This window comes from Moschus berezovskii, chromosome 21 (genome assembly GCF_049115385.1).
Source record: "Moschus berezovskii isolate FMDL1 chromosome 21, NW_MosBer_1.0, whole genome shotgun sequence".
In the NCBI taxonomy this organism is placed as follows: domain Eukaryota; kingdom Metazoa; phylum Chordata; class Mammalia; order Artiodactyla; family Moschidae; genus Moschus; species Moschus berezovskii.
The window spans coordinates 38,699,793-38,723,824 of record NC_142480.1 but is presented as its reverse complement, the minus strand read 5'-3'; the positions used below and the strand labels follow the sequence as shown (position 1 = coordinate 38,723,824).

At 42.3% G+C, this 24,032-nt stretch overlaps 2 protein-coding genes across 5 annotated transcripts in view; one reads left to right on the top strand and one right to left on the bottom strand.

The window, feature by feature from the left end:
• NRG4 (neuregulin 4) overlaps positions 1-12,869 on the bottom strand; it is a 117,437-nt gene extending 104,568 nt beyond the window's left edge. For 2 of the 3 annotated variants that reach the window (XM_055418046.2, XM_055418054.2), the window contains exon 1: positions 12,746-12,869. The gene's annotated coding sequence lies outside the window, so the exon portion shown is untranslated. The remainder of the gene's footprint in view (positions 1-12,745) is intronic. The other variant, XM_055418050.2, reaches the window with a different exon arrangement.
• Positions 12,475-24,032, top strand: part of TMEM266 (transmembrane protein 266) — a 129,317-nt gene continuing 117,759 nt past the window's right edge. For both annotated transcript variants that reach the window (XM_055418035.2, XM_055418037.2), the window contains exon 1: positions 12,475-12,610. The gene's annotated coding sequence lies outside the window, so the exon portion shown is untranslated. The remainder of the gene's footprint in view (positions 12,611-24,032) is intronic.

Below are 24,032 nucleotides of genomic sequence, written 5' to 3'. Positions count from 1 at the left end.
GGTATTTCTAGACCCACATGCTGAAAACTAAAACATCGATAAAGGAAACTAAAGATGGTTCAAAAAAATGGAAAGATATTCTGTGCTCTTAGAAGAATTAATATTGCTAAAATGGCCATACTACCCAAAGCAATCTACAAATTTAATGCCTATCAAAATATCCATTAAATTTTTCACATAACCAGAACGAATAACCCTGAAATTTATAAGGAACCACAAAGATTCAGAACTGCCAAAGCAATCCTGAGAAAAAAAGAACAAAAACTATATCTCTCCCAGATTTCAGACTATACTACAAGGCTACGGCAATTAAAACAGCATAGTACTGGCACAAAAAAAGAGACACATAGATCAGTGGAACAGAATAGAGGGTCCAGAAAAAAACCCACTAACCTACACTGAACTAATCTACAACAAAAAAGGCAAGAATATACAATGGAGAAAAGACAGCCTCTTCAACAAGTGGTGCTGGGAAAGCTTACAGCTACATTAAAACAATGAAATGAGAACACTCTCTCTCACACCATATAAAAAAATAAACTCAAAATGCTTTACAGACCTAAATATAAGACATGAAACCATAAAACTAGAGGAAACATAAGCGAAACATCCTTTGACATAAACTGTAGCAATATATTCTTAGATCAATCTCCCAAAAGAAAGAAAAGCAAAAATAAAACAAATGCTGCTGCTGCTGCTAAATCTCTTCAGTTGTGTCTGATTCTGTGCGACCCCATAGATGGCAGCTCACCAGGCTCCCCCATTCTCCAGGCAAGAACACCGGAGTAGGTTGCCATTTCCTTCTCCAATGCATGAAAGTGAAAAGTGAAAGTGAAGTCGTTCAGTCGTGTCCGACTCCTAGTGACCCCATGGACCGCAGCCTACCAGGCTCCTCCATCCATGGGATTTTCTAGGCAACAGTACTGGAGTGGGTTGCCATTGCCTTCTCCAAATAAACAAATGGGACCTAATCAAACTTAAAAACTTTTGCACAGCAAAGGAAATCATCTACAACATGAAAAGAGACCCTATAAACTTATGGAAACTATTCACAATATGAAAAGATACCCTATGGAAGGGGAGAAAATATTTGCAAATTGTGCATCTGACAAGGTGTTAATATTCAAAATAAACAAACAGCTCATACAACTCAATACCAAAAAAACAGACAATTCAAATGAAAAATGAGCAAAAGACCTAAACAGACATTTTTCCAAAGAAGACATACAGATGGCCAATAGGCACATGAAAAGATGCTCAACAATGCTGCTGCTGCTGCTAAGTTGCTTCAGTCTTGTTCGACTCTGTGTGACCCCATAGATGGTAGCCCACCAGGCTCCCCCATCCCTGGGATTCTCCAGGCAAGAATACAGGAGTGGGTTGCCATTTCCTTCTCCAATGCATGAAAGTGAAAAGTGAAAATGAAGTCGCTTAGTCGTGTCCGACTCTTCGCGACCCCATGGACTGAGCCCACCAGGCTCCTCTGTCCGTGGGGTTTTCCAGGCAAGGGGACTGGAGTGGGTTGCTATTGCCTTCTCTGGCTCAACAATGCTAGAGAAATACAAATCAAAGCCACAATAATGTGTCACCTCACAATGGTGGAATGGCTATCATCAAAAAGTCTACAAATAATAAATGCTAGAGAGGGTGTGAAGAAATGGAAACACTCACACAATACTGGTGGGAGTGTAAACTGGCACAACCACTATGGAAAACAGTAGGGGGTTCCTTAAAAAAAAAACACCTGGAAACAGATCAACCATATGATTTGGCAATTCCCTCCTTGGTATGAAAAAAGTGAAAGTGAAAGTCGCTCAGTCAAGTCCGACTCTTTGTGACCCCACGCACTGCAGCCCGCCAGGCTCCTCTGTCCATGGGATTCTCCAGGCAAGAATACTGGAGTGGACTGTTATGCCCTCCTTCAGAGGATGTTCCCGACCCAGGGGTCAAACCTGCATCTCTTACGTCTCTCCTGGATTGGCAGGTGGGTTCTTTACCACTAGGGCCACCTGGGAAGCTATAACAAAAAACAAAAACTCTAATTTGAAAAGATACATGCAATTCAATGTTCATAGAAGCACTACTTACAATAGCCAAGACATGGAAGCAACCTAAATGTCTATCAACAGATGAATGGACAAATAAGTTGTGGAATATATATGTGTGCCATGTATACAATGCCATAAAAAAAAGAATAGAATATTGCCATTAGCAGCAACATGGGTGGACCTCGAGAATATTATGCTTAGTAAAAGCTGAAGCTCCAATACTTTGGCCACCTCATGCGAAGAGTTGACTCACTGGAAAAGACTCTGATGCTGGGAGGGATTGAGGGCAGGAGGAGAAGGGGATGACAGAGAATGAGGTGGCTGGATGGCATCACCGACTCGATGGACATGAGTTTGAGTGAACTCCGGGAGTTGGTGATGGACAGGGAGGCCTAGTGTGCTGTGATTCATGGGGTCACAAGGAGTCGAACATGACTGAGCGACTGAACTGAACTGAAAAGAAGTCAGAGAAAGACAAATACTACATGGTATCACTTATATGTGAAACCTGAAAAATAATACAAATGAATCTGTATACAAAACAGAAAACAATTCACAGACGTAGAAAACAAATACATGGTTACCAAAAGGGAGAGGGAGAAGGTAAGGAATAAACTAAGAGTATGAGATTAACAAACTACTATACATAAAATAGATAAACAAGGATTTACTACGTAACACAGGGAATTATACCCAATATCAAAATACCCAATATAATAACAACAATGGAATATTTTAATAATTTTATAATAATCTGTAACGACATAATTTGCAAAAAAACCCATTATGCTGTATATACAAAACTAACACAATTTTCTGAATCAACTATACTTCAATTAAAAAAAGAAGTTTGTGGTCTTTCTGTAGTCACAAAAATAATGAACATGAAAGGTTTAATAATAGCTAATTTTGCAACAAAATATCAAAAATTTATCTATCTTCAAATTTAATCATGCTAGTTTTTTCTCTGGTTAATTTTTAGTCTGTTGGATAAGTGAAAAATAAAATTTTCTTCTTTACGTAAAAATAATCATAGAATCACAAAAATTTAGAGCTAGAAAGAAATTTCGAGAATTTCTAGATACATTAAGTTCAATCCTCTCCAAATCAGAGACATTCACTTAATTGCCTTTTTCAAAGTTAAAGAATGAACTGGAAGGAACTTCCCCTGGTGGCCCAGTGTTAAGAATCTGCATGCCAATGCAGCGGACATGGGTTCAATCCCTGGTCCGGGAAGATTCCACATGCCATGAAGCAACTAAGTCCATCGTGCACGACTACTGAGCCCACACCCTAGAGCCCCATGCTCTGCAGCAGGAGAAGCCACCACAATGAGAAGTGAAAATAGAGAAAGCCTATTTGCAGCAATGAAGACCCAGTGCAGCCAAAAATAAACAAATAAATAAAATTAAAGAAAAAAAGAATGAACTGGAGGTGAAACCCTGGAACCCAGAATGCTTTTCCCACTATGTCATGATTCCTCAAACTAATTGAGGCACAATTTTGCATATATATGTGACACAGCGGGGTTGAACGAGAGGTCTCTGAGTCACTGTCCAGGTTTGACTTTTGGGTTCCTCCACTTGCTATTTGGGTGATCTTGAGCAAATTACTAAATCTCACTGTGTCTCAGTTTTCTCATCTGTAAAATGAGATAACAACTATACTTTGCCAGTAGGACTATTATGAAAAAATTAATACAAATAAAGCTCACAGAATGATGTCTGACACACTGTAAGCATTTAATAAATGTCAGAAGTCATTAGGAGTCTACTGATAAACACACGGACATCTATTTGCTAGATTTTAAAATAGCCTAAATATACTAGAATTAGAACACTAGATCATTTTTATGTTTTAAAAAATATATACAACCATACCAGTGATTGTATATATAAACAGTACCCCCAAAATGGTCTCCTCATGAAGCACATGCAAAATTCCAGATATTAAACACATAATAAAGCTCACTTAATTTGAACATCATTCATTTTGTGATCATTTGAGTCCAGTGGTATTCTCAGAATTTAATACCCAGAGGGATCTTTGTTTTAAACATACCCTTCTCTGTGTGACAAAATTATTTTCAGTAATGACCATGGAATGAAACAGACAGTGAAAATTCTTTGACTCAACTCCACTTATATGTCAATATAAACTAAATATTATAGTACAAAAAAGAAAAAAGTAATGGAACTAATGTTTTGATAAAAGGAAAAACTTAAAATCTACAAACTGTTTTGGAAGTACTAAATAATAACATTATATTTCCTATTCTCTTGATTCCTTCTTCAGTTTTGGAGTAAACAATAATTTAAAAAGAATAAATTTCAGAGTTAAATATATTTTTAATTATTCAAAAAGATAATTTCACATATTAACTAAAATTTGTACTTAGAAGCCAAAAATATTAAATACACTTTGTTTCACTCTTACTCTTAAACACAAATGAAAACTCTTAAGTCATCACATGGAATGAAAAAGCTGAAGTAATCAAGCTGTTTCTTCACCTTACAGTCTCTGTACTATCACTGCATCAGTTCAGTTCAGTCGCTCAGTCGTGTCCGACTCTTTGCGACCCCATAATTCACAGCACGCCAGGCCTCCCTGTCCATCACCAACTCCCGGAGTTCACTCAAACTCATGTCCATCGAGTCGGTGATGCCATCCAGCCATCTCACTCTCTGTCGTCCCCTTCTCCTCCCACCCCCAATCCCTCCCAGTATCAGAGTCTTTTCCAGTGAGTCAACTCGCCACACGAGGTGGCCAAAGTATTGGAGTTGCAGCTTTAGCATCAGTCCTTCCAATGAACACCCAGGACTGATCTCCTTTAGAATGGACTGGTTAGATCTCCTTGCAGTCCAAGGGACTCTCAAGAGTCTTCTTCAGCGCCACAGTTCAAAAGCATCAATTCTTTGGCGATCAGCTTTCTTCACAGTCCAACTCTCACATCCATACATGACCACTGGAAAAACCATAGCCTTGACTAGACGGACCTTTGTTGGCAAAGTAATGTCTCTGCTTTTCAATATGCTATCTAGGTTGGTCATAACTTTCCTTCCAAGGAGTAAGCATCTTTTAATTTCATGGCCACAGTCAGCATCTGCAGTGATTTTGGAACCCCAAAAAATAAAGTCTGACACTGTTTCCACTGTTTCCCCATCTATTTCCCATGAAGTGATGGGACCAGATGCCATGATCTTTGTTTTCTGAATGTTGAGCTTCAAGCCAACCTTTTCACTCTCCTCTTTCACTTTCATCAAGAGGCTTTTGAGTTCCTCTTCACTTTCTGCCATAAGGGTGGTGTCATCTGCATATCTGAGGTTATTGATATTTCTCCCGGCAATCTTGATTCCAGCTTGTGCTTCTTCCAGCCCAGCGTTCCTCATGATGTACTATGCATAGAAGTTAAATAAGCAGGGTGACAATATACAGCCTTGATGCACTCCTTTTCCTATTTGGAACCAGTCTGTTCTTCCATGTCCAGTTCTAACTGTTGCTTCCTGACCTGCATACAGGTTTCTCAAGAGGCAGGTCAGGTGGTCTGGGATTCCCATCTCTTTCAGAATGTTCCACAGTTTATTGTGATCCACACAGTCAAAGGCTTTGGCATAGTCAATGAAGCAGAAATAGATGTTTTTCTGGAACTCTCTTGCTTTCTCCATGATCCAGCAGATGTTGGCAATTTGATCTCTGGTGCCTCTGCCTTTTCTAAAACCTGCTTGAACATCTGGAAGTTCACGGTTCACGTATTGCTGAAGCCTGGCTTGGAGAATTTTGAGCAGGACTTTACTAGTGTGTGAGATGAGTGCAATTGTGCGGTAGTTTGAGCATTCTTTGGCATTGCCTTTCTTGGAATTGGGATGAAGACTGACCTTTTCCAGTCCTATGGCCACTGCTGAGTTTTCCAAATTTGCTGGCATATTGAGTGCAGCACTTTCACAGCATCATCTTTCAGGATTTGAAATAGCTCAACTGGAATTCTATCACCTCCACTAGCTTTGTTTGTAGTGATGCTTTCTAAGGCCCACTTGACTAAGAATCTACTATTTAAATACAAGGATATGGACCAAAGGGGTTGCAGACATGAACTGCACCTGAAGCCTTGCATTACCCTGAATTTGTATGAATTTATTTGGAAAAATATCTATAGAGCTGAGTCTAGATTTATTGAAGGCCAGCTATATAATTGGGAGTTTTCTGATTTAACGTCTCTGTAGAATATAATATTTATTAAAGAATCAATAATTAAATTGTGCTAATTTGAAGCCTACATTGTTGTTGTTTTTCAGTCCCTACGTAATGTCCAACTTTTGCAACTCCATGAGCAGCAGCATGCCAGGCTTCCCTGTCCTTCGCTACCTCCCAGAGTTTGCTCAAACTCATGTCCATTGATACCATCCATCTCATTCTCTGTTGCCTCCTTCTCTTGCTCTCAAACTTTCTTAGTATCAGGGTCTTTTCCAGTGAGTTGGCTCTTTGCATCAGGTGGCCAAAGTACTGGAGCTTCAGCTTCAGTCCTTCCAATGAATAGTCAGAGTTAATTTCCTTTAGGATTGACTGGTTTGATCTCCTTGCTATCCAAGGGACTCTCAAGAGTCTTCTCCAGCACCACAGTTAGAAGGCATTAATTCTTCAGCACTCAGCCTTGTTTATGGTCCAATTCTCACATCTTTATGTGACTACTGGAAAAAACATAGTATGGACCTTTGTCGGCAGTGATATCTCTGCTTTTTAATACGTTGTCTAGATTTGTCATAGCTTTTTTTCTGAGGAGCAAGTGTCTTTTAATTTCATGGCTGTAGTCACCATTTGCTGTGATTCTGGAGCCCAAGAAAAGAAAATCTGTTACTCTTTTCATTGTTTCCCCATCTATTTGCCATGAAGTGATGGGACCGGATGCCATGATCTTAAGTGTTTTGAATATTGACTTTTAAGCCAGCTTTTTCACTCTCCTCTTTCACCTTCATTAAGAGGCACTTTAGTTCCTCCTCACTTTCTGCCATTAGAGCAGTATCATCTGAGGTTGTTGATATTTCTGCCTGCAGTCTTGACTGCAGCTTGTGATTCATCCAGCCTGGCATTTCAAATGATATACTCTGCATATAAGTTAAACAAGCAGGGTGACAATATACAGCCTTGATGTACTCCTTTCCCAATTTTGAATCAGTCTGTTGTTCCATGTTTGGTTCTGATTGTTGCTTCTTGACCCTCATACACGTTTCTCAGGAGACAGGTTAAGGTGGTCTGGTACTCCTATCTCTTCAAGAATTTTCCAGTTTGTTGTGATCCACACAGTCAAAAGCTTTAGCATAGTCAATGCGGTAGATGTTTTTATGGAATTCCCTTGCTTTTTTCATGATCCAATGAATGTTGGCAATTTGATCTCTGGTTCCTCTGCCTTTTCTAAACCCAGTTTGTACATCAGGAAGTTCTCAGTTCATGTACTGCTGAAGCCTAGCTTAAAAGATTTTGAGCACTACCTTGCTAGCCTGTGAAATGATCACAATTGTCCAGTAGTTTGAGACTTCCCTGGTGGCTCAGACAGTAAAAAATGTGCCTGCAATGTGGGAGACCTGGGTTTGATCCCTAGGGTGGGATGATCCCCTGGAGAAGGAAGATACCCACTCCAGTATTCTTTCCTGGAGAATTCTATGGACAGAAGAGTCTGGAGGGCTAGAGTCCATATGGTCACAAAGAGTCAGACATGACTGAGTGTCTAAAACTTTCACTTGAACTTTCTTTAGGATTGGAATGAAAATCAACATTTTCCAGTCCTGTGGCCACTGCTGAGTTTTCCAAATTTTCTGGCATATTCAGTACAACTCTTTAATAGCATCATCTTTTAGGATCAGAAATAGCTCAGCTGGAATTCCATCACCTCCATTAGCTTTGTTCATAGTAATGCTTCCTAAGGTCCATTTGACTTCATGCTCCAGAATGTCCGGCTCTAGGTGAATGACCACACCAACATGGTTATACAAATCATTAAGACCTTTTCTGTACAGATCTTCTGTGTATTCTTGCCACCTGTTCTTAATCTCTTCTGCTCCTGTTAGGTCCTGATAGTTTCTATCCTTTATTGTGCCCATCATTGCATGAAATGGTCCATGATACCTCCAGTTTTGCTGAAGAGATCTTAACCTTTCCCATTCTACTGTTTTCCTCTATTTGAATTGTTCCTTTGAGAAGGCCTTCTTTCTCTTCTTGCTGTTCTCTGGAAGTCTGCAGTGGGTGTGTAGTTGTTGTGTTAGTCACTCAGTTGTGTCCAATTCTATGCAACCCCATGGACTGTAGCTCACCAGGCTCCTCGGTCCATGAAATTCTCCAGGCAAGAATACTGGAGTGAGTTGCCATTCCCTTCTCCAGGGGATCTTCCTGACCCAGGGCTTGAACTGGGGTCTCCTGCATTGCAGGTTGATTATTTACTGTCTGAGTTACCAGGGAAGCCTTCAGTTGGGTATATCTTTCCCTTACTCCCTCGCCTTTTGTTTCTCTTCCTCTTCATGGGCCACAGCCTTGTCATGGTGAAGTGCCTTGCATAATTCAGTGACACTATGAGCCATGCCACGCAGCAACTACTGAAGCTTGTGGGCGCTAGAGCCCATGCTTCACAACAAGAGAAGCTACCGAGATGAGAAGCCAAAGCATCCCAACTATAGAGTACGCTGAAACTAGAGAAAGCCCGTGTGCAGCAGCAAAGACCTTGCACAGTCAAAAATAAAATAAATTATATATGTATATATAAAGTAACTATGGAACTTGTTTAGAAACTAGGTTCATAAGAAATTTTTCAAGGAAGAACATTGTATCACTGACATTGTTTAGAATTTCTGGTACATAAAAACTGCTGGTAATACAAATCAGACAGGCTTTTAATGGGTATATTATAGCTTAAATTCCCTACAGACAATGAGAACATTTTTGCCTACACCCCAAGTGATGTTCTCACTGCCCCATTCTTGGCATGCCACCACTCAAGGTAAAATCTGCCCCTTCTGTCCTTGAAAATGGGCTAGCTACATTAAGTGTATTTAACCTATTTATGAGAAAATATTTTTAAAAAGAATATTAATTGAGGACCTATTCAGTGCACAGTACTGTGCTTTGCTTTATCCATACAGAATATATGCACATGAATTTTGCTAATTACAAGTCAATCACATTTATTCATTAAAGCACTCAGCAGGATTTTGAAAGCTATTTTGTTAGTAGGTATTATGAATACTTAAATTTTTAAATAATTATCACAAATTCACATATATTCCATTTTTCAAGCTTTTCATTGACTCAGACTGGCTTTCTCCCTGTGTGTTCCGAATAAGTGAGGCTGCATCCCAAATCAACATGCAGCAGAGGTTTTAAAATATTAACATTTACATAAACATTAACAATTTAAAATCTCTTGATATTATTTAAATTTCACAAATCACGTGGCATCAGAATTCACACGTTCTACTTTTTCAAGCAACTACCTCAAGAGAAAAAATTTTAACTCTAAAAGCAATCTTTTTCAGACATTCATAGGATCAACGTAATCTCCAGTCTGCCTTCTCCTAATCTTGCAGCTGCATACATGCACAATTTTTCTGATTATGTGATTCTGGTACTCCTGAAAAGACAGTCTTTTTAAATAAAAGAAAATCTGACTTACCTCAAAAGATATTTTGGTATGGAAGAGTATGGTAATTACAGCCACATTAGAAGCAAATATATCTGGCAAGAAAGTGACACACAAGCCTTAAAACTACAGTTAATTTCTTCTATTTCTGCTGTATAGGTCCTATTTTCCTTTTGCTGTGGGGTTCCATCACCCACAAAATCCCTTTTCTAGTCACCTACAATCTACTGAAGCGGGCACCTGTCCTATTTATAGCTCCAGTGTTCCTCAACCTCTCCTGTTGATTAGCATCACCTGGGGCAGTTAAAAATAAAAATAACAGGCCACACTTGTGTGGATTAAATTTTAATGGATTTGAGGGGAGCCTCCAGAATCCGATTTTAATCAAGCATCCTCAAGAGATTCCTATAGACACATTTAAGAATAAGCTAAAGAGTCCTGCCAGAGTTCTTCACGGTTCCTCCAAATTGATCACCCTCAGGGGCTAATCCTCCTCCAGGTATTAGGACTTAGAAATTTGAAAATAGAGCAGGAAAAGTTTGGAGAAAGCAGAATAGCAACTTGTCTACACAGCTGATTTAGGTTTTCAACATCCGTAAAGAATTAGGGGGAGATTTTCGTTGGGTAGGTGATATGAAGTACACACCAGTAGGGTGCAGCATAGAGCTGATAAATTACAGGTGTTAGGGGTTTTTTTTTTTGACTACACACTACCACAAAAAATAGGTGCACCTACATTTCCCATGAACTCAGATTACAAAAAAAAAAAAAAAAAAAAAGCAGCACTCTTAAAAGACCCAGGTAAAAGATATCAGCATATAATTCCCACAGTTTTTTCTCTCTAGAGGGTCTTCAATGACAGCTGTTATACGAAAAAAGTTCCCTTGAGGTAGTATTGCACCTGAATCTAAAACTGGTATTAGACTACAAAGATTCCAGGAAAACCAAAGTGGTGTTCCAATTTTTCTGTCTGCAAGTTTCAAAACACGTGTCCTACTGTTTTAACTAGCATTGTAACTGGATGCTTTTAATCAAGCCTTTGGAGTTCTACTAAGTGTGTGTGTGGCGGGGGGATGGGGTGGAAAACAACATGAACAAGCTATGCCAAGGCTACTTTTTCTTACACTTTTTCAAGTGTAGTTGAAATTTTGCCACCACCTGTCAGAAAACTACCCATTCCCCATCCCATCCATCCTCCCAACTTTTCCAGGCTCATCCCCACTTTCTCTTTTCAAATCTACATTAAATGGAGAAGAAAAATCCTCTGGAAACTCAGGTAGCTTCTACAAATATCACCTCCAAGGGCTTTGTGTTCCTCTTAAATTCCATTAGAGTTGGGTTAAAGATGAGGGAGGACCTGAAGAAGGAATTTGACTTATTTCCCAACTTGCCAAAAGTAGATACACATTCCCAATCTAGATATTTGTCTAAGAAATGTATAATCCAAGCCCCAGGACAATTCTGTGACCTGGGTTTTGAAGTCTTTCAACTCCACAATTTTCAACTTTTAGCTAGAAAAGCTGAGGTGGGAAGAGGAAGAGACAGGGATGACTAGACTAAGACATTCCTGCGAATCAAACAGGCCTAACCGAAACAAAGAACAAAACGTTTGTAAGAGGTATGAGAACCAGAAATCAAGGCTGTCTGTAGAGCTAGAGCTCCCCCTGGAACTTGGTGGTCTAGAAGAGAGGGTCTGCGATCTTTTCAAGTACTTTAGCAAAACTATCGGGACTCTACTGGAAAATGGCTAGATTTTTAGCATGAATTGAGACTACAAGTGACAAAAGCTACTCTGACTCCAGCAGGTGCTTAAGTGATTGTATTCCACTGCTCACAGCAGCCCTTACAGACATCAGAAACAGGGAGGATGTAGTAACTTAAATCTATAGTATTCTGGGTGCACCCAGAGTCCTCAACCAAGCCAGTTGCCCCACCCGCTAACCAAGAGCCACTGTCCTAAAGCAAGAATTCTCCACCGGGAAGATGTTTTACATCCAAAAGGTGAGATCTTACTCCTTTTACGTGTAAAACACGATACACATACGGTACATAAGCAGCTATACGGTATATGAACGGTATCAGAATTTCATGGCGTCGAGGAGGAAGAGATTGATGAGCGAAACGTTTTAAAAGGCTTTTCTTAAGAAAACGATAATGGAAAGAAAAAAAAAAAGGTTGAGAAACACTGACCTACAAGGGTCCCGAGGTCAACTATGAAATGAAGGTCCTGACAAGTAATTTTTTCCCCAGACAGCAGGGGGTCTCTGATTCTGGTTCGACCTCGGCCAGAAAGGGGTTCATCAAAGCCCAAAGGGCAATCCATGCCCGCCGTTCGCTGCCTCACCGGGTGTCGTGTGTGGAGGTAACCAACGGCTGGCAAAGAGCTTTGGAAACTGCAAAGCGCTGCACCAAAGCCAGAGAAGGCTTCTATTCTCGGTTGCACGGAATACTGCGAATGGGGCCCCCCCACTTGTTGCTTTCAGCCCTTCCACCTCGGACCTTCTCTCCACGACCCCCTCGGATTCCACACGCGCACGCGCAGCCCCCCATACACCCGACACGTCCCCGCGACCCCCTCACCCACGCCACGAAACCTGCGCGCTCCGTCCGGGCCCAGGCGCGGGCCGCGTCCCCAGCCCCCGCCCCCTGCCCGGTTCCCGCCGCCCGCCCGGCCCGCCGAGGCCGCCGTTTCCTAGACAGCCGCGCTGCCGCTCCGCAGCCGCCTGGGCGCGCGCGCCGAAAGAGGAGTCGAGGGCGCAGGCGCGGGCCCGGTCCCGCCGCCGGCGCGTGGCCGCGCGCGCGCCCCCGAGCGCGGTGGGCGGAGGAGCGGAGGAAGCCGCGGGGCCGCGAGGGGGCGGGGGGGCGGAGAGGGGAGCCCCGGGAGCGCGAGCCGCGGCCAGCGCCGCTGCAGAGCCGAGCGAATCCCCAGCCCCGGCAGCAGGTATGTGTCCCCGCAGCCGGCCGTGGCCGGGGCTTCCCCTGCCACGCTGCCCGGGTCCTGTGGCCGGGGCGGGGGTGGGGGCCGGTCAGGGTTTGCAGGGTACGTGCCCGGGAGGGCTGGGATCTTAACACTGACCTTCATCCCCTCTGGCCGGGGTAGCAAGGCGAGGGTGCCTGGGGCAGCCCAGGGCTTCAGCTCCAGCCTGGAGATCTGCTTCTTGTCACATGCTTCTTATTTATTTTTGCAAACTGCCCTGGTTCGGGTCCAGCTGCAGATGCCTTACCTCCCATTCTTTGCCTCCGTGTGCCATCTTGCATTTATTAATAAAACATGCAAGCTGGGGGTGGGGGGGGGATTGCTGCTGGAGGGAATCCCATTGCAGTATAACAAGCGAGCGCCTGTTTTCGGTTTTCGAGTGTGGTATTGAGGTGGAAATCCCACACCCCGGGGATTTGTGGCTTGGTTGGTCGTAACCGCTTCCTAGTGGGCTTCCCCCATTTGTCTGGAGGCGCCACAGCGGCAGAATGGACTGGCAAGAAAGGATGGTGGTTTTTCACTGTCAGGCCAGAATCCCGTTCTAGGGACAGGTGCAAGCTACGACAGACAGTTCCCCTGCTTGCTAACTTGCCAGGGTGGCTTAAAACCAGAAAATTGTTTCCCTTGATTGCCGAGAGGAGGCCTTGAACAGAATCCCTGAGACTTGCATACTCAAACTCATTAAGGTTTTACATCTGAGGATGACTAAAGCTTGCCACCTGTTGGAAGTTAGACCCCATGAAATTCCCTGTAATCTAGCTCACCAATCCCTGTTTCACACACTAATACTGAGATAGCAATAGGCCCGTATTGATTCCTAATGTATTCTTTAATACTGCTTGGCTTTTGTCTCTTCTGAAATAAAACCTATGATTTGATGCCCCATATGTTATAGATTGAAATGAGATGATTTGTTTATATTCCATATACATATAACATCATATCCTGAAGACTATATTTCTCTTCAGTTACCTATTTCCCCAGCTTTTCACCTTGCTTCAAGAAACAATTCCAAAAGTGGGACGTATGAAACTACCTTTTTTTTTATTCCCCCTGAAATGCTATGGTGAAAAAATAGCAAAAGCTAGAAGTATAGAATAAAAATGGTTAGCACAAGATATTTGGATATGGCAATAGGACTATAATTGCTTCTAAAATATATAGTAGAGTGCCACATTTAATCATGAGAACACATTTTTTTTAATGGTCATATATACCAGATACTGAGTTACAAGCTATTGGTGCATGATCTCATTTAATCTTCATAAGAAACCTATTATCTCCATGTTGAACACAAAGAGGCTAAGACTTAGGTTAGCTAACTTGCCCAAGGTCAAACAGTCAGGGACAGGATAAGGATACAAACTCTAGTGCATCTGATTGCTGGGGAAGGGGGTGTTTAGTGAGTGGGTAAGGGGGTGGGAGTAATGTTTAACCCTGGTACTGCCACTCCATCTACATTTTCTTTAAGATCAAAGCTTATGAATGAGCATACAGGCTTGGATCTGATTTTCCACTTCACAAATTCAGTTCAACCTTTGTGACTTTCCAGTAATAGAAACTGTTGTTTCAGAGTGGATTTGTGTGGAATTTTTTAAGGTGGCACTGAGCCTATAAACATGGGATTTGAGACATGTTTCTTAGACTTGCAGAGAATGCACCTATGGTTGCCAGATAGGGGGTGGATGGAGGGAAGGGATAGTTAGGGAGTTTGGGATGGACATGTGCACACTGCTGTATTTAAAATGGACAACTAACAAGGACCTGCTGTATGGCATATGGAACTCTGCTCAATGTTATGTGGCAGCCTGGATGGGAGGGGGGTAGGGGGAAGAATGGATACATGTATGTGTATGGCTGAGTCCCTTCACTGTTTACCTGAAACTATCACAACATTGTTTGTTAATCGGCTATACCCCAATACAAAATAAAAAGTTTAAAAAAAAAATTTTTTTTAAAGACATGTTTCTGTTCAACTCTCCCAAAACAGTTAAGTTCAAAAAGTTGTTTCCCTTCACATTTAAATCTATAAAATGTATACATGCATCAGGTAGAATGAATCATTCACATTTTTCATGGTCACATTCCAGTCCTATCTTCTCCCTACACTGCACACCATTTTCTGGTCTCACTGCCAGTCATTAAAACATTGACACACTTGTGTATATGTGCCTTAACCAGGTGAAGAAATCTATGCAAGCTGTAGACCATAATCCAGTCTCTCTGTGATTGTAGCAGCTCTTCATTTGAAAGTCTTGGAATTTGTACATTTAACAATGGATGTAAGTTTAATATTTTCATATAAATTCATTATTATAATACAGGTATTAGATCCTGCTACACATTCCTAACAGTTCTCACTGTAGTTGCATCAATGGGAAATTCATCCGGGGGGGCTACAAAGTTTTATACTCAGGTCACATATTTGAGATGGTGGTGAGGAAAGTATAGATAAACATAAGGGATTATTTGAAAATTATATCCCATGGAAGTTACAGCTTTAATGATAAATTGGTGAATAATATTAGGTCAGAAATAAAAGACTCTTGTAAATTCTATAAGCTCTGTTTTCTTTCTTGGTCAATATGACTGGTTTTAGGACATCATGATGTTACTTTTTTTGTTATACTGTATTCTGTTGATAGTAAAGCAATTTGTTATAACCATTTTGCCTCATGGAAGTCACTTGTTTTGGAAGCGCACAGCTCCAGTGCTTATGGAAATGCTGAGATGGAGCCTTTCTGCCCTGGGGATTTCCAGTTTCTGATCAGATAAACTCAAGATAAGTCCTGATGTTACTGAGCGGGAAGTGGAAAGCAAAGAGAGGCATTGCTTGATTCTGGGGAGTAAATGGGTTTTCCGATGGGGAGCACCTCTATCTTCTACAGTCAGTAGTCTCATAATTAAAAAGCATTGAAGAAGTCTACTTTCTTCTATTCAAGCAGGATTTTATTTACTGCAGGGCCTAGCACCCTTTTTTGGTGCAGTGGTCAATTTGAGGAACATTAAAACGTTTCTGACTACATATTTGTTTTCCTAAAACATATGTTTACACTGGGAAAAACCATATGGGCAACTATGGATGCTTAAGCGTTTTTTTTGTTTTTTTTTTTATTCCCTTCACCAGGGATTTTTTTTTTTCTTTTTTTGGAAGTGGGGAAGCAACTAAAATTTTTCCAAGCTATATAACTAGCATGCATTGCAGTGACTTATTGTAATGCACATTTTAATGTATTGTTGAGTAAGACACTGGGAACTGGCATATTTGTCTTTCCTTGACTGACCTTGTAGGCTACTTACTTGTGAAATGTTTTGTTTTCTTACACTTAGTATTCTCTAAAATGAGATATTTGTTTCTGTGTCAGCAATCTGGAATCACAAAAGTTCACAGTCAGTTTACTCTGAAATACTCGATTTTCACCAGTCTTCGTTTTCTCTTCTTGATGGAAGCTATAGCAAAGGTTTTAATTTTATTTAGAAAGCGGTTCACAACCTGCTAGTTAATCCATCCCCTTTCCAAACTGAACCAGAGTTCACAAATGCTGGCCAGGCACACCTACCATAGGACTTTCTCCAATAGTCTATTGAGAGACCTAGACCTTTGGTTGAACTTGTATGCACTCAGTTTCCCCATAAGGAAGATGTAAGGGTTCCTAAAGTGGGCTCACATCTGTGGGCTTTTGGCGCAAGGGAGGATGGAGGCTGCTTATCAGAAAGGGCCAGGAAATCAATTCTCCTGTACCAACATTAGTATCTATTGTGATTTCTACTTGCAAATATGTATGTGTTGTAAAATGTTCAATCATTACATAAATATAGAAGGTAGAGGTCCATGGTTAGAATCTTTGATAGTCTTATACCTTCATGAGACCACTGTTAATAGTTTGGTATGGATTTCTCTGGATTTTTTAATGCGGATACTAAAATGTTACTGTTCACCAACAATACTATACATAGATACATAGTGCTTTGCAGTTTCTTTTCTTGCACTGGGTAGTATACTTTGAACCACTCGAAAGCCCTTGAATGGCATACTTCTGGACACGGACACAGTGGGAGCCAGATGAGAAGAGCCCTGTAACCAGGGCTGGAGGAAGGGAACTGATGTGTGCTGTGTCCTGCCATAGGTAGTTTCACATTCGTGTCTCCTTTAGCCCTTTGCAAGGACGCTTTGTGGTCAACTCTTTCTAGATTAGAAGAGAAGAGTCTGAGGTACATGACATAAGGAACAGAGGCTGAGGTTTCAGGCCCTGGTCAGTATGGCTCAGAATCTGGGCCTTTTCCTCCTTCTCACTCCCACTGCAAGATGGAGAGTGCCTCCCACCCTCCTCTGCCTCTGCCTATCCACACGGGCCCCCTTGCTATTCCTGCTGCATCAGAGCCTTAGCACAAGTGCCTCCCTCTCCTGGACCATGCTCCCTGCAGATTCCTGCATGGTTTGCTCCCTCACCTCCTTTTGGCTCTGCTCAAAGTCTCATCACTCCTTTAAAACTACACACCCTCCCACAGGCATTCCCATCCCTCCTCCTGCTTTGCTTTTATCCACAGCCCCTCTGAACACACTCTATAAAAATCACCCCCAAGGAATGAACGCTCCAGAGCACAGGGATTTTGTCTATTTTGTTCATTCCCCTAACCCTGGTGCTGTGGAAAAGAACTGACAAGTCACCGTGGCATCCTTGAGTCTTGCCAGCCTCCCACACTTCTTGTTTTCTTGTAGCCCTTACAGTTCCCCATCGTGAGTAGTGAAACCTCTCAAATGCAAAGGCTGTATATGTGTTGGGGGTGGGAGAGAACAAGGAAAGTGGAGAAGAATGTGGGGAGACCTTGTCTTACTTTTGAGCCACTGTTGGCAAAAGAGGAACCTCCCAGACAGAGTCAGCCCTTGGAAAGATGAAAAGTCTCCCGAGGGCTGCAGTGTATAACAAGGAAGCAAAAGGTACATGGGCATATGGCTTGGGATGGAAAGGAGACCTGTGTGGGTTCCCTTCTATTTGGAGTGCAGAATGATTTTGAAGACTTCCAAAGAAGGATGCTCTAGATTCCACCAACTTTCCCATGACCTGAGTCACTAGAAAGGAAAAAGAATGTGTGGACACTCATACAGGCAAGTTAATCATGGCACTACCAGCTTCATCGTCTTTTTTTTTTTTAAGGTTGAATACCTGTTGGTGTCTTTCCTGCTTAAGCCAGGGTGTGAAAGTTCATTGCCAAAGCATTTATCTCATGAGTCTGAGTTTACAGAAAGCGTACCCCAACAGCATCCCAGCCTGAGATTATTTTGGTCCCAGCAGTCTCAGACTCTGAGTTACCTTTCATTCATCTATTGTTTGCAGTAGTTCTTGGGCAGCAGCAAAATGATGGGCATTTGGGACACGGACGTGACTCAGAACACTGTAGAACTGAGTACGCTGGCGTGCCAGAGGGAGGGAATGGCTATGGGATGAAGTCTCGGTGGAGCCTCTCCTCAGCCACAGGGAAGCCTCCTCCTTCTCTGCTCCTCAGTGCCTTTAATTGCTGCCCTAGGCGGTCCGAATTATCTACCGGGAGAGAATTCCCCTCCAAGAAAATGCAGCCTGCCTAAAACTGCTTTTGATTTGTAATGGAAACTACTCAGTAGCTAGGACAGGGCTGATAACTCGGGCTCCCACAGCTCATTAAAACAAAGAATTTTAATAAGTATTTCTGCCCTTTGCAGCCCAGGTTTTTGGAAGTGCATGCTGCTGTCAGGCAGCTCTTCTCTGAGTTTCAGCCTCAAGCCATAACGCATGCAGTACATTCTGCTACTCTTGGCTTGAACTAAGTCTGAAGCGAGTTATTTCATCCATGATTTTCTGACAGTCCCCCATCCCAGTTACAGAATTGCCATCGTGTCCAGCCAATGCAATATAGAAATAAGGTTAAGCAACCTTTCTCCCATAATGATTTCCCTTCAAACAGTTAAATCTTTGATTTTACCTGAATTTAGTGCAGCGTTTTTGCTTTTTTTAAAAAAAACAAAACAATTTTTGTGACACTTGCTAATTCTCCTTTAACCATGGCTACTGAAATGCATTGGTTATACCCTTCAAAACAAAAGAACAAGGTGAAATATATTGTAATTGTGTTCCATTGTTTGGTAGCATAGCTTCAAAAGAAAAGCCTTCTCCCTGTCCTTTCCTTATCAGTTTCTACCGGGGACTCTGCATTTTCATTCCCCACTTCCTGTCTTACCATGAAACCCTGTCCCCACCCTTCTACGGAACAGAACTCTTAAAGGTCACCCCTGATTGCCTAATCACAAATCCAATGGCCCTTTCTCAGATTTCGTTCCTGATGGCTCAGCAACATCTGACCCCATTGACTTCCACTCCTTGAACTGCTCCCTGCTGGCAGCGTCTTCCTAACATGTCTGGTCTTTCCTCAGCTCTCAACCTTCCTGTTCTATCAAGAGGCAGCCCTGAGAAGAAATTAGAGTGTGGGCTCTGCCCAGGGGGTTAATCCTGGCTCTAGCTCTTCCTAATTGTGTGACTTTGCACAAATGATTTAATAACCCCTTGCCTCAGTTTCCTTATCAGTCAAATGGGAAGAAGAGTAGTTTTGTCATAGGGCTGTCGGGTAGAAGATGAAATGAGTGTGCCTAGTAAACAGCCACTCCAGTACTCTTGCCTAGAAAATCCCATGGATGGAGGAGCCTGGTAGGCTGCAGTCCGTGGGGTCGCTAAGGGTCGGACACGACTGAGCGAGTTCACTTCCACTTTTCACTTTCACACATTGGAGAAGGAAATGGCAACCCACTCCAGTGTTCTTGCCTGGAGAATCCCAGGGACGGGGGAGCCTGGTGGGCTTCCGTCTATGGGGTCACAGAGAGTCGGACACGACTGAAGTGACTTAGCAGCAGCAGTAAACAGCAAGCACTCAGTAAATGTCACCTTTTATCACTGTAACTTCCTGTCTGGATGCCTTCAGAGTCTCTCTTGTAGCTGTGGGATAAAACCGTAACTTTAGCACCTGATTAGTTTGCTCCCTGCCCCAACCATTTCCACCATGTGCCCACTTCCTAGCCTTTGCTCTGTTCCTCCTTTCCCCCGCCAGAGGAAGGAAAGAGAGCTGAGGACTGTGCCTGCCTGGAGGCTCTGAGCACAGACTGCCTTGTAATGAAAGACATCCTCCCTTGGGCACCGAGCCTATCTCTCTCAGGCAGATTATAAATTACTTAAGAACACCAGCTGTGATTTATACTCTTAAAAAATATTGCCTCAGCGTTTAGCACTGTACTTTACACATAGTAGGAATTTAACTCATATCTTTGAACTGCCAGAACTTTATAGGTTTCCTTGGTCCTCCCAAAATCCTTTTTCCTCCTACACTGAAACACCTATTGATCGGTCCTAAAGCCAATGTAAGCTTTATATGGGGAGATCGACTCGACACCACAGGGAGAGTTAACCACCTCAACCTTTTTGGAATGAAGAGGGATATACAGAAATCATTAAAATAATGGGAGCACAGGGAGTTATTTAATGCTTTTAAAAAGGAGTTTGAAATCCTACCAACCCATGAAGCTGTTAGGATTTTATAAAGTGGAGCTTTTTTTCTGTCCTCATGCCATCCATCCCAAGTAAAATGAGCTCTGAGGGTTTAAGTGGCGAATCTTTAGACCTCGTCACAGGCCTGCTCCTGAGCCACTGTGTTCTAGTCCTGTTTCCTTTCCCCTTACTGTGCAGGTGAAGAGGACAGTGAAGTTGAATGACGATCAGAGGAGGGGCTGCCTATGTAAGAAAATATTAACCCTGTTCCTGACATTCTGTTGGCATGGCAAATACTTCATCAGTTTCTGCCGTGTCTCTGAGGTCGTGTATAGTCCTAGAGTTGTGCTGCCAGTAGAAGTTTCCCCTCTCTTACCCTGGCAGCCTTACAGACCGTGTTCTTTGCATCTTCAGATTCTGTAGCAGGATTTTTCAGCTTTAGCATTATTGACATGTGGCGCTGGATAACTTTGTTGTAGGGGAGCTGTCCTGTCACTGTTTAGTAGCATCCTTGGCCTCTACCTACTAGATGCCAGTTGTGATGACCAAAAAATGTCTCTACATATTGCCAGATGCCCCCTGGGAATCTTTGGCATCTCTCAATTGAGAACCATTGCTCTATAGAATCAAACACGGAAACTCAGCATCTTACCATTTTGTAAGAATACCAGAATTTGGACAGTTGGGGGCAATCGAAGGTGAAGATTTTAATAGCTGTGAAAGGTGAATTTGTGTTTGAAATTACTAACACAGGGAAAATTTAGTGTTAAAAGCAGTTATAGATTTTATCATAAATAAGGAGAAGTAAACAAATAAAGTAGTTATAGAAGTTGAGACCATTGTACCCCTAATGGCCTTGGATCTGAATACAACACCTCATTCTAGGGCTGTTTCAACCATCCTTGGAATATTTTTGTTGAAATTGTATTTAAGACCTTTGTCAGTGAGTATATAATTGTATTTAGGCCTTTGACAGTAAGTATATTAAACCAAAAATAGTTAATATTTCTGGAGAAATCCTGATTAATTACCATTGGAAAAAATTATATTTGACCTAAGGCTGACTGGCTGTCTTCACCAGAGGCTGCTTCTGACCACAGAGATGCTTGAAAACAGCACTTGCAGGTGCTTCAGGGGTGAAGGAGGAATGACAAGGCATTTTGGGCTTTGGTGAAGGGCCACAATTGATCAGTACTGTCCATGGCAGTCAGAAAATGTAACTGTGTACATGTGATTTGAAACCCAATTGAAACCCAACTCCAATTGACAGTCACCATTGTGTTCTTTCTAAAGACAGTAGCTAATTTTCATGTCACGCCCCAACACTAAAAGTAACAGTAAATATACTTCAGTTCAGTTCAGTTCAGTTCAGTCGCTCAGTCGTGTCCGACTCTCCGCGACCCCATGAATCACAGCACGCCAGGCCTCCCTGTCCATCACCAACTCCCGGAGTACACTCAAACTCATGTCCACAGAGTTGGTGATGCCATCCAGCCATCTCATTCTCTGTCGTCCCCTTCTCCTCCCGCCCCCAACCTTTCCCAGCATCAGAGTCTTTTCCAGTGAGTCAACTCGTCTCATGAGGTGGCCAGTATTGGAGTTTCAGCTTTAGCATCAGTCCCTCCAATGAACATCCAGGATTGATCTCATTTAGAATGGACTGGTTGGATCTCCTTGCAGTATAAGGGACTCTCAAGAGTCTTCTCCAACACCACAGTTCAAAAGCATCGATTCTTCGGCGATCAGCTTTCTTCACAGTCCAACTCTCACATCCATACATGACCACGGGAAAAACCATTGCCTTGACTAGACGGACCTTGGTCGGCAAAGTAATGTCTCTGCTTTTTAATATACTATCTAGGTTGGTCATAACTTTCCTTCCAAGGAGCAAGCGTCTTTTAATTTCATGGCTGCAATCAGCATCTGCAGTGATTTTGGAGCCCAAAAAAACAAAGTCTGACACTGTTTCCACTGTTTTTCCATCTATTTCCCATGAAGTGATGGGACCAGATGCCTGGAAAACATTAAGGCTCCAGCCTCAGGAGAGACCTGCTTTGGGCAGAGATCACCTTTGTTGTGTTAATTTCTTTTCAGAGAGTACAGAATCTGCCTACATGTGGGAGACCTGGGTTTGATCCCTGGGTTGGGAAGATCCCCATGTCATCTGAATTAAATTCACCCATTCCCATCCATTTTAGTTCACTGATTCCTAAAAGTTGTTATTCACTCTTGCCATTTCCTGCTTGAGCAGATCCAGTTCACCTTAATTCATGGATCTACCATTTCAGGTTACTATGTAATACTGTTCTTCACAGAATCAGACTTTACTTTCACCACCGGACACATCCACAACCAAGTGTCTTTTACACTTTGGCCCAGCCGCTTCATTCTTTCTGGAGCTATTTCTCTGCTCTTCCCCAGTAACATATTGGACACCTACCAACCTGGGGGCTCATCTTCCAGTGTCGTTATCTTTTTGCCTTTTCATACAATTCATGGGGTTCTCGAGGCAAGAATACTGAGGTGGTTTGCCATTCCTTTCTCCAGTAGAGCATGTTTTGTCAGGACTGTCCACCATGACCTGTCCATCTTGGGTGGCCCTGCACGGCATGGCTCATAGCTTCGTTGAGTTACATAAGACTGTAATGCGTGTGATCATTTTGGTTAGCTTTCTTTGATTGTGGTGAGGCAATCAAGATGGCGGAGTAGAAGGATGTGTGTGTATCTTCTTTTTTACAAAGGTCAAGAAAGAGTCAGTTCCTTGGTTCTGTTTGGCTGAAGTATGATAACGTTTTGCTTCCACAGATTCTGTGTACAACTCTGCTTCTTGAATGAAAACATGTCTCTCCTTCTCAAGTCTAGTTTATTACCTGTATGTATGTGTTAGTCGCTCAGTTGTGTCTGACTCTTTGCGATCCCATAGCCTATAGCCTGCCAGGCTCCTCTGTCCATGGAATTCTCCAGGCAAGAATACTGGAGTGGGTTGTTATTCCCTTCTCCAGGAGTTCTTCCCAACCCAGGGATCAAACTTGGGTCTCTTGCAGATTCTTTATCATCTGAGCCACTATGTGGGTTCCTACTGTACATAAACAGATTTCATTTCCCAACATTTTCCATAATTATTTCACCCAGTTTTTAACCTTCCGAAAAGAATCTTCATCTGTTATATCATAAACTAAAATAACCCTATTTGAATCTCTGTAGCAAAATGGACCCAATGCATGGGATCTCTTTTGACCTGCTGTATACCATATAGCACGATTTACTTTTCTCACCAGTATTTAACTTCTAAAAGTTGTAGTCTCGGCTTGTCTTGCTACTCAGGGATGTCATCAGAGGATAGCGTTCCAATTAGCATTTTGTTCCTCATGGTCATGAGCAGATGCTTCACCTCCAGGCATTTCATGTGTATTCCAGGCAGGAAGAAGGAGAGGGACAAAGGTGAAGTACAAAACCTTTTTCCTCTCCAGGTTTTACCTTCATACTTCAGAAGGGACTTCTTGTTTTATTTTATTAATCAGGACTATATCACATGACCACTTCTTAATGCAAAGGTGTCTGGGAGTTCAAGTATTTTGCTTTTGAGCCTCTACTGTAGAGGGAGAAAAGGATTGAATGGGACTTGTGAGCCACGTTAAGATAATTATCACAGAGAACATGGCATCTCTGCAGAATCATTGGAGGCTAGAGAGCGAGGCTCAGAATATAATCAAGGTGGTCAGGCACAGCTCAAAGGCACTGGGCGCTCCTGTACTAGTCTGGGCTGATCACTTGCAGTCAACATTCATTCTGTACCCCTGGACTCTTATTCCACCACAGTCATACTTTTGCGTTCTTATTAAGGATTCAAAGTCCTTGGATGAGCCTGGGTCACATTT